Raw genomic sequence first — 13,485 nt, forward strand, 5'->3', positions numbered from 1 at the left:
ATATATATATATATAACAGCTTTCATGCTGGTGACACATAAAAGCACCTATGCTGGTACTCTTGGAGTGGTTGGCATTAGGAAGGGCGTCTGGCCATAGAAACCAAGCCAAATTCAGACTGGACCCTGGTATATATATATATATATATATCATCATCATCATCACCATCATTTACAGTCCATGTTTCATGTTGGTATGGATTGGATGGTTTAACAGGATCCAATATGTCCAAGGACTGCATCAAGTTCCATTGTTGTCTGCTTTGGCACATTTTTTACAGCTGGATGCCCTTCCTAATACCAATCACTTTACAGCATGGACTGAGTGCTTCTTCATGTCACCTGCAAGCTTGTTAAACACTCAGCTATGCCTGTGCCTATATACATATATAAATATATATATAGATGTGTGTATAGAGTGTTAGGTGTGGTGTACTGAAATTAGAAAAAAGTTCTCAGATTTTTGGAAAAATAATCTTTTTATTTCTTCATTGTTATTAGTGCTTTTGTTTGTTTCTCAAACTTGTCAAATAGAATTTTGTGTCAAATTCTATATATCAAATTTTCATCATTCCTGTTGCAAACAAAACATGAGGCATGAGACTACTTAAATATACTTAGGTTTTTGCGAGTGAATATTTTCATATTTATACTACTTCATACGTGCCTCATGTTTTGTTTGCAACAGGAATGATGAAAAACGAAACTGGTTGACTGAGTATGTAGATTTATTACTGTTCTTATATCCTTTGAGTGGTGGTAAAAGGATTGCTGGAAAAAGGACAAAAGATGAACTCATTTTGGACACCATCTACTGTTAATGATACAAATGATGATCAGGAAAAATAATACATCCTATGTGCTATGATCTTAAGAAAGAAGGTTTAATTTTAGAAACTAAGATTAAATCATGAAGTTGATAGGCAGAACAATTTCTCGCACTTTCTTTATTTTTTCTGAAGTCATTAGCCATTGATACAAATTTAAAACATAGTTTTAAATTAACCATGGGACACTTTATTCATGTGTAACTTTTTAAAATAATAAACAATATAAAAGATGTACATAAAATTTTGGAAGCCACCATCAGATAATGTATTTTGAAAGAGTTTGGTATTATGTAGAAACAAACAGAAATAACATTTTAAACAATGAACCACTAGAAATACTTACTAATTTTTTCTATTTAAATTATCTAATTCATTACTGGTGTGATGAACTGCTGATTAATATGTACTTATAATCTTAGCTATTTTTTTTTACATACTTGGTGACCACTTACTTTCCTATATAAACAGCTTTAATATACCATATCAATTTAGTTTTAGCCCAGTTACACCTTGACTGATATTTTCTCTGAATTTCTAACAGCTTTGAGTATTATTAAATGCTTTCAACACAGTTTATATAATCTAATTTTATGTAAAGTCAAATTGATCTGCAATTCAAAAACATGTTTTTTTTATCTTTTATCTTATCTGTTTGATAAGCTTATTTGGCTTTATAATTATTTCTTCTGACTGCTTGTTTAGAGCATTCTTTCGTTTTTACTAGTTGCCAGGTGAAGGCCATCAAGCTCACAATCATGAAATAGTGAGTTTGATTCCTGGACCGGGCTGTGTTGTGTTCTTGAGCAAGATACTTTATTTCACATTGCTCCAGTTCACTTAGCTGTTGAAATGAGTTGTGACATCACTGGTGCCAAGTTATATCAGCCTTTCCCTTTCCCTTGGACAACATTGGTGGCATGGAGAAGTGGGTCTAGTATGTGTGGGCAACTTACTACTGATCTTCCATAAACAACCTTGCCCGGACTTCTACCTGAAAGGGAAAATTCCTAGGTGCAATCCCATGGTCATTAATGACCAAAGGGGGTCTTTTTGGAAAATTATGTAAAAACAATATGAAAAGAAAATCTACAGAAAATATTGCCTACTTTTCAAAATTATTCTGAAGTGCATATGTGATTCTGGTTGTAGAAGTGGATTTAGTATACAAAATCACAATAGCTTAATGCTTTATAGATAATGTTAGTGATAAAGACATTGCCATTAAAGTAGGTTCTTGAAATGATATTAGAGCTTGCTAGAAATTATAGGAATTCTTGACACAGCAATTTCAAATAAAAATTAATTGAAGCAGAAATCTTTTCTGATATTAGCAACTGGCTGTATTGTCTGTTGATTGACTATAATGTTATGTTTTCAGACTAAATTATTATAACTTAAAAGAGATAAACAGTTTGCATTTTAATAGCATTATTGAGGCAGTGTGAAGGACACCCCAGATATTTGAAATATTTGACTTGCAATATGATGGTTATCATCATACAAAATGTGGGACTTACTGGAGAGAATAGGCCAAAGTTGGCAAGGAAGCAAAGAAAAGAAGTAACCCTTAGTTAAGCATCTTTCTCCATTTACACTAAAATATTTTGTAACTGATTATAATTGGTTTTTCAAAATTTTTAGTAAACTCTATGAAAAGATAATTTTAAAATTAGTTCATCCGTTATCACAATAAATAGAACAAATATCAAGATAAGAACCCTATAATTAATGGATTCAGTGATTACTCAGAATGCTTTCTTCACTGTAGCAGCCTGATGACTGTTAAATCTAAAATTGTGTGTAAAAATGTATAAAAATAGTTCTGATATTCTTTAAATAATGTAAATAGAGCAAAATAGCCAAGTGGATAAAGTATTGGATTACTAAGCTCAGGAGCTGTAACTTCAAATCTACTACAGGCATTTCATTATTACTTTAAATAGTTTTTTTTTTACTCTATATAACTCAGTTCACCTAGCTGTCACAAATAGATATCAAAACATGTTAGAATATGTGCGATAGTTAGCAGCCTATCCATTGGTAGATTTGTCTTCATTCTATTTAATGCTACATGTAATGCCCTCTGGACCCCTGAGGTATATGAACAAAGTAACTGCTTTAACTTTTTATATAATGTACTATTATATATTAAAGATATTGAAGTGGTTGTTGTTAGTCTTGAATTAACTCTGTGTATGTGTGTGCATGAGTTTGTATGACATTTTGATCTACATACATACAGGAAATTTTAAATGCAAATTCTATTATGGTAAGGTGATTGAAGCCTAACAGTATTAAATTTTAGATTTGTTTTTATTAATCCATACACAAAGGGTAGAATAGTATCCCACTTACACTTAAAAACTAGAATGGTTGATTGTGACTAGACAAGGTATTCCTGAAAAAGACGTTTTAGTGAGGAAGGATTTGAAAATTTTTAATATTCTGTTTAGAAAAATTAGCACATTATATGTCAACATTGGATAAAGCAAGTATGAAATGTTTAAAATTGGGCTGACATTCATCAGACAAGGTCAGAACAGCAGTTTCTATTGAGTTAAGGCAGAAGAAACAGTAGGTAGGTACAGTATGCTAGTGTTGGAAAGCAATGTATAGTAACAAATTGCCAATGTGACAAATAGCTGAGGGTGAGGGGCTTATGGATGTAAAATTTCTAAATATTTTTAGTGTTATATCAAAAGGAAGGGTATTCTCATAACCTATAAGGATCTTATAGGATCTAGGCAAATAGGAAAGAAGTGAGGAAGAAGAGAGAGGATGTGTATGAATGTTTTGAAAATTTGAAACCCTTTTAACTAGAATGAATAATCAGAGTCAAAAAACAACAAAATGGCAAGCAAGGATGTGAGGGTTGTCAATGTGGAGAGTTTGTTCGTTTAAATAACTATTTTGTATGTTTTTATGGCATTCAAAATTTTAAGGCATCTTAAGAAGTTTACTCAAATATTTTAGAGTGTTACAAACTACTCAGGATTGATGCACTTCTTTGTGCCTGAAAAGAAGGTCAGTTTTCTTTGAGACGTTTTGGGACTTCAAAGCAATAGACATTCAGAAGCCATGAGAGATTTTTTTTAAAGTCTTGTCATTTGTTATAAGTTGATTTTTAAAATTGAAAACTGACAGAAAAATGCAGATGTCAAAGTTCTTGTTCCTTAAAGTAACATATGTTATTCAACTAAACATTATCAGGTTGTGAGATCTTCAGTGGAGAAACTTCTTTGAAAAGAGGTAAATAACTGCTGATAATAGCAGTGGATACTGGTTATTATTGCAAGAAATAAATCATTACTGTCCAGCATAATTGTCTATAGAAATAGTAGTGTCTGATATAGAAATAGTTTTCTATGTTAGAAGATAAGAGGATTTCAAAAATATAAATCTGTTGATTAGTTTATGACTGATTGACAGTGAAAATAAAGAAAATAATTCTGTTTGTTATTAATTAGTAAGAATGTAAGTACAATTATGGTATTAGTAAGCTGATCAACAATGTGTTTATTCTGCAAAAACTAAGCTAATTTGTAAAATAAGTATAAATTTGAAAGATAGTTCTTATCAAAAAGTAATTTTAATGCATAAATTATAAATTTAAACTTTCATGTTAAGCATGTTTTTTTTAAAAACTGGTAAGAGAAAGCAAATAAAATATCAAAAAGCGTCAAAATAGAATCAAATCATTCAGTAGACTGAATAAAGTAAAAAGATCAATAAGGCATACTTACTTATTCACTTAAAAAATTTGAATAAAGTATCATACTACAATTTGAGATTAAATTAACTATATAAAAAACAAAAAAAACATATGCTATATTTCAAATATGATAATTTTTATTTAAAATCCAGCTACATTGATTTAACCTCTATGCATTTATAGACATTTATTTTACCTATATTTTACATTAATTACACCAGTCAATGATGTTCAAACAAATGTCTAAGTACGAACATAAAAATGAAATAATAGACATTTAAACTACTTCATGCAGTGAATGCAACAGATGGAATGGTAATTTTATTTTTTATTTTTTTATTAAGTGATCATTACCTTTCACACTTATTACTTTCCTGTAGTTGAAAATATATTTCAATTTTTTTTTATCCTCATATAATGTTATATTCTTTGAATATATTAGTTACTTAGCTAAATGCATTTCAACTACTGATTAGAGAGTGAAGAAACCTTTGAAAGGTAGTAAACAAGTATATATTAATTTTTATATATGGAATGTAACAAACTAGAAACCATTTATGTTTTGATATTTTTTATATGTTTATTCACTTATTTAAAAGATACTGTTCAAGTACAATCCAACATTTTAATTATATATTTGCATATGTAAAGATGAGGTCATTTTATGCCAGAAGTATCTAAGGGAAAAAGTTAAATATTCCATTATTCTCTTTATAGACTAATCCCAAAACAGTTACTGATATTAGCCTACATAGAAACTTAAGCAGTTGAAAAGGCAAGCAAATCAGTATTACACTTATATGTGCCAAACTGAAGACTATATTACTGAGTGAGCTGAGAAGGGAGCCTGAACATGGTTGCTCTCTGCTAGAAATAGCTGCTAAAGCACCCTCAATTCACACCCTACCATTGTAATAAAAAAAAAAAGCATTGGATGTTATCCTATAAACACTGTCTGAGAATAAAACAAACTGGTCATGGCTGGAGCATTCTTACTCATAACACTATTTAATTAGGGTAAGCACGATGTTAAACAACAACATATAATAAATACTAAAGGATCTTATAGACAACACTGTTGCTGGACAATTGTCTAGATAATATTCCTAACCTCTCCACAATTACTAAATCATCCATTCTATGATGAATACAAAGTGGATTATGAATTTCTCACCCTAACATACATAAAAATTTAACAGATTAGTAATAGTAACTGAAATGGATGCCTATAGGTTCATAAGTATAGCATGTATATTAATGAAAATACACTGTGTGAGTACTGCTCTTTTTCTACCTTACAGTAGTCTAAAGGTTAAAACTTCAAATCTTTCATAAAAGTTGAACTGTTAATCAGAACTTGAAACTTGCTCCTTTTTTTTTTTCTTCAATTTTAATTGGTGCTTGTAATTGTAAGTTCTATTTTGTATAGTACTTAGCATAAGAGTAACACAATTCATTAAAGAAATTGCTCTCCTATGTTTTTCATGAAAAACATATGTTGTGAATCTACATTCTCACTGATGGTTAAGCAGAATAAAGAGAGATTCTTCCTATACGTAAATAATCTTCATTATATATGAATGTGTGTGAATAAAAAATACAAGATTAATGAAGAATTCTTGATAACCAAATAGTTGAAATATTATTTATATAATTTCAAGACAGATCTTCAACATTATTTTCAAAATATTTGAGATAGCAATGTAATCTTTAAAAAATTTGTTTTATTTCATATTCAATTCTAAGCAGAAATGTTTTTTTAAAAAAATGTTATGCTTGTATAGAATGTTAATTCATTTTAACCCAGGTATTCATAGCATTTATTTTTCATTACTGGCATAGTTTTAATAGGCCCATAATATAGTTTTCTTTTAATTGTGATGTATATGAATGTGTATGTGTACGCACACACAAACCTAATAGATGCAAGCATAATTGTATGTTTAAGAAGTTTGTTTTGTGACATGATTGTCCTTAATTCAATTCTACTGCATAGCATCAATTAGGTAAGTGGCTTCTGATATAGCCTCAAGTTTACAATGCCTTCTAAGGAAAATTTGCAGAACAAAATGCTCTCTCTCTCTCACACACACACAGTGGATAAGTTCACAATCAATATTAAGGCTTAAACCTCAAAAGAAACGGAAAGAGTTACTTGTTATAATGTTTCCAACATTGTTCTTCATCAAATGGTGGAAAGTGGGGAAGAAAAACATAGAGAAATAGAAAAAAAAAAGGAAAAATGTACCTATGTGTGTGTTTGTATGTGTCTGCCTCTATATCTGTCTTTACGTTGATGCCACTTACAAAATGGTGTGTTTATGTGCAACAAATAGGAATTGCTAAAATATGTACTAGATATAATAGTAAGTACTAGTGTTGACATGATTGACTAAAACCTTTCAGAGTGGTGGCCCAGTATGAGTAAATTAGATGCTGAACTTGTGGTCTAAAATTTATAATTTTAAATCTATTTTAATATGATTTTTCTAAATTCTTTACCAAGTTAACCTAGTTGAGAAAGAGTTATTATTTCTGTTAGATATCTAGTAATAAAAATGTTTATTGCAAGACTTCATATAAATATCTCTATATGCAAAGCCAATTAGTCTATTTTTACATGGAAAAATAAACAGATGTAAGAAATATATAAACAAATGAGATCTTAAAAATTTGTTTGGAAAACCTAATTTAAACTTTGTCTTGATCTACCATTTAGTTTAAAGATGTGAAAAAGTAGAAAATATATTAAAATTTTAACTAAATTTATTATACATGTTAAAAGAACATGCCAAAAATATATCTTACCCCGCTCTAGTTAGACCCTGTTCCCAATGATTTATATATTTACTTAATTTTCCATATTAGGTGACCTATTTCTCTTTAGTTCAGTTTAATTCATCGCTCTAATATATTTATTAATACAATAATTGTTACCAAATTGACAATAAAACTTTAAAACTATTACATGCTTCTACTAATTTTGAGACATTGTTTTCAAAATTTAGGGTTTTTTTCCTTACTCAACTAATTTTTAAAATTTATTTTTAGAATGTCTACCTGGCATGGTTGTGTGGTTAAAAAACTCACTTAGTAACTACATGGTTTTGGGTTCAGTCCTACTGTGCAACACCTTAGGCAGGTGTCTTTTACTATAACCCTCAGACAACCAATGCCTTATGAATGATTTTGATAGAAAGAAACTGTGTGGAAGCCCATTGTATATATATGTGTGTGTTTTGTGTTTTTCCCTACCACTGCTTGACAACCGATGTTGGTTTGCTTACAAACCTGCATCATGGCTGTTCAGCAAAACTGATAGAATAAGTACTGATTTGTTTGAGTAAACTCTTCAAAGCAGTACCCCAGCATGGTTACAACCCTGTCACTGAAATAAGAAATAGATAAAAGGTAAAAACCCCTCATACTTGACGTATAAGAATATACAAAACCAGTACTTTAGAAAAGAGGTCCATGAGAGCAATTTTTCAAGGATTTAAAAAAAAATTATCATTTGTATATACCTACTTAGGCTAACATTAGAGAGTAGAAATAAATATTCATTGAATCAAGTGTAATGCTTTTAATTAGAAGTTGATTTGTTTCTCTTACTTGAATTGCTGTTTCTTTTAAGACAGAAACACACTTCTTCACACCCTTCCTTAGTATCAGAGCTAATCAATCACTGATTCACGTATGTGTTTAAAAGATTAAGCAGTTAATAAGGTTTACTATTTTCATGGTTTTAGTACATGTTATCTAACCAGAGAGTTGGAACCATTTTTACAAGAAACAAAAAAAAAAAAAAGAATTGGAATACTGATTTAAAGAATATTTCTTAGACTGTTTATTTGATTCTTGACTGAGCTATCTCAAAAGGCTTACTAACAGTTCATTATAAATGAATCATCATTAATCCTACTAAAATTTATCAACTCAACAAAACCTATTTTCCTTGGTGTCTTTCTGTTATTTGAGATAATGACTTTTCTATAAAAGTTATCTGCAATTTCCAATCAACCATCAAAAAATATAAAGATAAAATGTTGGTGTAAAAATTCTGAACTAAATTTATTGTAAGTTTGTGAGTAAATTTTTATTTCTTTGTTGAATTATGTTAACAAAGAAACTACCCAATACATATCACAGTATTGTGAGTGCTTTTCACGACAAGCCATGTGAAATTCATATTGGCTTTACTACAATATTTTATTAATTTTATGGCTTGTTTATATTCATAAGGTATAGATAGAAATTTTGCTGCAACTAGTTCTGTTCTGTTATATTCCTCTAGTTATTGAAGCTCCAGTTTAACATTTTATTCACACAATAACTATTTCTGAAATGTCCCTGTAATGATGTCATTATTAAAAGCTGAGTGTTCAGCCCACAATTCATCTGTTGTAGAGTCTGCACCACAAAACCTACAATGTATTCAACCTTTAACTTTGCTTTCACCTTTAACTTTGCTTTCACCTTTATGTGTGAGGAGAATTATATCTTCTTTTAAATTTTTAGTAAGTTTGCCACATGCTAAGAAGCTCTGGAAGAGTATCTGCAGTGCTTTTTGGCAAAAGTTTCTTGCATGGCTTTAAAAGAATCACTGAAATACTGTCAGGTCCCCATTGCTAAGTTTGAGATCATCTCATCAGTAGCTGATATTGTGTCCTCTTTTATGCCAATGTAATCAACAGTTGCTTCTTATGAGAGTCTAAGTTGGTTTTCTCTCACTGTCATTAATTTGTTTATCTAAATTATTTGAGATCTTTATTCTTCATCTTATAAGGACTCACCGCTCTTGAGGAATCTTGTGTGTATCAGCTGTTCTCTCAGAGACAAAGTTAATTCATTCATCATCATCATCATTATCATCATCATCATTATCATCATCATTATCATCATCATCATTTAATGTCTGTTTTCTATGTTGATATGGGTTGGATGATTTAACAGGAACTGGTGAACTATAAGGCCACGTTAAGCTCCAATGCCAGTTTTGGCATGGTTTCTATGGCTGGATGTCCTTCCTAATGACTACCACTTTATCGAGTGTACTGAGGAAGGACACCCAAAACCGGGCAAGATGGTGAGATCGTGTGAGGGCAATTGCTCTGGCATTGAGGTAGATCTGGTCACCCCCATTAATGGAGGCAAAACCTGGATTCAAAATGATGGATGATGATGAGTGCTTTTTTTTTTCTGTGCCACTGGCACTAGCAAGGTTCCCATGTAACCTGCAAGACAAGAAAAGAAAGGAACAAGAAGGAAAAGTGGGTGGTCAGTAGTATATGAGAGGGGGAGGAGCAATGGTTCTATGCCATGTGTTGAGAGGCTAGAGCATGATGGAAGAACAAGCCCAAATGTCTTGTGATAGAGATACATTGTTACCCAATGTTATATAAGGTTAGATGGGAATTGCTGGAAAGCTGAAAAGAAGACAGAAATGGTGGTGAGATGCAGGATATCTCAAGACACAGTTGATTGTAGAAGGGGTTAGAGGAAGATGGAGGGGAAAAGATAGGGGTAGAAGTGCATGTAGCTACTGATGGTGAGAGATATAGTATTGGTCAAATTTCTTTCATAATCTCTTTTTGAATTGATTTCTAGTTAGCTTTGTATGAGTTCAGGCTGCATAGAGCTTGGTTGCATCCTGTGTGATATATATCATAAGTAGTTTTGAGCCACATATTGTTAGTTCTGTTATGTTGTGGATAAGTCTCTTGTTATTAGTGAAACATAGGTCTAAGATGTGTGTGTGTAAACTTTTAGTAGAATTGAAAGTAGATTGGTTATACATTGTATAATGTATTTGTAACAAAATATATTTGTTTATAATGTTTGACTTATTTTTTTGTTTTTTTAACAGTCTAGGCTCAGAAGCCATTTCAGTCAACTAGAGTTTTGTGAAGGAAACTTGCAATTTTGGCCTGAAGCAAAACGTAAGTTGAGAATTATTTGATTAAATTCATTATTAGATTTTTTTAATTCAATTATTTTTGTTCAGTTTTTGTTACTATAATGTACTTCAATTAATATACTCTACCAATAGAGTGTTTTTTAAATGTGTGCTACAGTGAACATCAATGTATCATGAATATTCCCTTTATGAATGAAGGTTGGAAGGTGCTGAAAGAATTAAGATTTCCAGTCTACAATTGAGGGATGAAATGTGTGTAAAGTATTATTGTTTATGTATATATATTCATGCATGTATGTGTGTGTGTTTATGTATGTATGTAAGTGTGTGTGTGTATGTATGTAAGTGTGTATGTATATATTAAGAAGATAAGAAAATAAGAGAGATAATAATTATTTATTACTTAAAAAATTAGACATCTCCGACAGCTGTTTCGATTCTAGACCCTTAGAAATTAATTACCATAATTAAAATCGTTTAAAAGTTGAATCTCATCATAGTTGGCTAAAGATATACAATTAGGTGTTCATATTGTTGAGAATATGGCTCCACACCTTTAAATGATGAAATTTATTTATAAAGAACATGGTATAAACCTTACAAAGGAGAGGAAGGTAGTATATTTATTGGAATTATAATAAAAGTAAGAATAGAACAATATATCCTTCTAGGGTGTTAAATAAAAGAAAACGCTGAAGTAAATATATTAGTATAATTGTAATATATTACAATGTATTATGCACCAATACTAATGCTATAGATAAGCAGTGTGTAAAATAATATTAGGGAACTAATAAAATATAAGTGAATAAAATAGAAATTAAAAATAGAAATAAAGTATAAATTAAATTAAAAATAAGGGGGAAATCCATAAAATAGCTTATAATTAAAGATTAAATGTGTATACAATCAAAATAATGATGATAGTTAAAGGTGCATTCTTTTGGGTGTATTATAATATAATATAATTAAATACTATAGAGGTGAAAATGCAAAAAGCCTAAAATAAAATAAAGTAACTTAATAACATAAGATATAGTATGTTATTGCATAGTCAATTGATAGTTTGTTATGTAACTAGAAACATAAACAGAATGCAATACAGAGCAAACGTATATAAATAATATTAGTAATTAATTTTAGGTGAAAGACATTCTAAAAGATTTGTTACACTTAGTAATTACCTAAGGAGTTAAATAACTTAAAAGATGAAAGAACTTAATGTTAGGGTTAATTAATATATATTAGTAAAAGCACCCACTACACTCTCTGAGTGGTTGGCGTTAGGAAGGGCATCCAGCTGTAGAAACTCTGCCAAATTAGATTGGAGCCTGGTGTTGCCATCCGGTTTCACCAGTCCTCAGTCAAATCGTCCAACCCATGCTAGCATGGAAAGCGGACGTTAAACGATGATGATGATGATGATGATGATGATTATGTACATGGTTACGCTTGGAAGTCTATTAATTTCAAAAATGTTTAATATAGATAGAATGAGATACTATATAATAATGGGTAAGCAGAAAAAATAGAATTTTTAATAATAAAAAAATAAAAATAAAATAAAAAACATTTATTAGAGTCCATCACTCCTAAGACTAATATTGAGTCGACCAACTCAATATGCATGGAAGGGCAGTACATGTTTAAGATGAGTAAATATGGTGAGCTGGCAAAGCAGCTAGGGAGTGAGGATTACCACTGCACTGTGAAACTAGTTCAAGTTGGATTGTGAGGATTCAGGCTGTTGGGTATCAAAGGCCACAGAAGAACTGCCACAATCAGACAGTTGTCTGACGTTGATCAATGTGGATGTGGGCAAAGAGGAATGACCAATGGACCTAGTTATGGGTTTTATTGATTATATACAGGAAGAGAAGGAAGAAGAGAACTGGTTCCTTCGTTGGTCAGAGAGGTCTAGTAGGCTGAAACACGGACCTGGGAACACAAGTTCACAAAAATAATGACCAAGGTTCAAATCAGGATTTTGGAAAGCAACAGAAGGACACCTAGGAGTCATAAACTGGGTGGGCCTGGCTCCCATAGAGTGTCAGGTATAAGGGCCAAAATACTTGTCAGATGGGAGTTCTTCCTCTGAAAATGTCTCCTGCTGTGTGCTTGCCTTGCTGCGAGTTTCTGTTATTGTTCTCCCCTTGGCCAAATATGTTTTCAAAGAATATTAGAAATGAATAACACTGCTTGCATGACAGTGGCACTCATTTACAGCTAGTATGTAATATCAAGACAAGAAGACACAAACATGCACTCACACACATACAACTGGCTTCTTTCAGTTTCTATCCACCAAATCTACTCATAAGGCTTTGTTCAGCCCATGGCTATTGTAGAAGATTCTCTGTCCAAGTTGCCACACAGTGGAACTCAATCTGAAACCATGTGGTTGTGATGCAAATTTCTTGGTTACACATTTATGCCTGTACCTATATATATATAATTTTATAATTAATTTATAATTATAATAGGGCACACAAGGTGCCAGAATTGCTGTAAAAATCCTCTCACAACCCACCAGTCACTGAGAATACAACAACCACAAAAGAAATCGGGCAATGAGCAAAGAAATTAACTTACCTTCTTGGCTTTCTGGGAATACAAGTTCACAAAAAACGTTCCAGAAAAATATGGCCTAATTATTCAAAAAGAAAAAGAGTAACACGATCAGATAGAGCGAAAAATGGGCTTCAAAATGATGCATAAAGTCGAAGTAATTTATCGAAAATTAATTTGAAAATACATAATTTAAAACCAAAATTTAAAATTCCACAAGAACTTTCTTGACAACCTAATATAATGACTTTGGCTGATAAAATGTTTATCCATGTCTCGATTGCTATATATTTCTTTCAGTATTATTCTGATTTTCAATTAAAAACATAATTTTCATTGTAACAGATTTGTATCCATTTTATATATATATATATACATATATATATCTATATATTGGGTCATCCCATAAATAATGTTATTTTTTTATACTGCATTTGTTTTCCAAAATTAAGATGAACA

General features: G+C 30.9%; 1 protein-coding gene across 8 annotated transcripts in view; it reads left to right on the plus strand.

Moving 5' to 3' along the window:
• The window catches only part of LOC106870398 (beta-hexosaminidase subunit beta), a 93,761-nt gene that overhangs the window by 30,243 nt on the left and 50,033 nt on the right, over positions 1-13,485 (plus strand). For 5 of the 8 annotated variants that reach the window (XM_052966620.1, XM_052966623.1, XM_052966611.1 and 2 more), the window contains exon 2: positions 10,408-10,480. The gene's annotated coding sequence lies outside the window, so the exon portion shown is untranslated. Of the gene's footprint in view, positions 1-4,952; positions 5,040-10,407; positions 10,481-13,485 lie in introns of those variants that run through there. The other 3 variants (XM_052966624.1, XM_052966629.1, XM_052966612.1) reach the window with 1 other exon arrangement.

The sequence above is a fragment of the Octopus bimaculoides genome, chromosome 1 (assembly GCF_001194135.2).
Source record: "Octopus bimaculoides isolate UCB-OBI-ISO-001 chromosome 1, ASM119413v2, whole genome shotgun sequence".
NCBI classification, from domain to species: domain Eukaryota; kingdom Metazoa; phylum Mollusca; class Cephalopoda; order Octopoda; family Octopodidae; genus Octopus; species Octopus bimaculoides.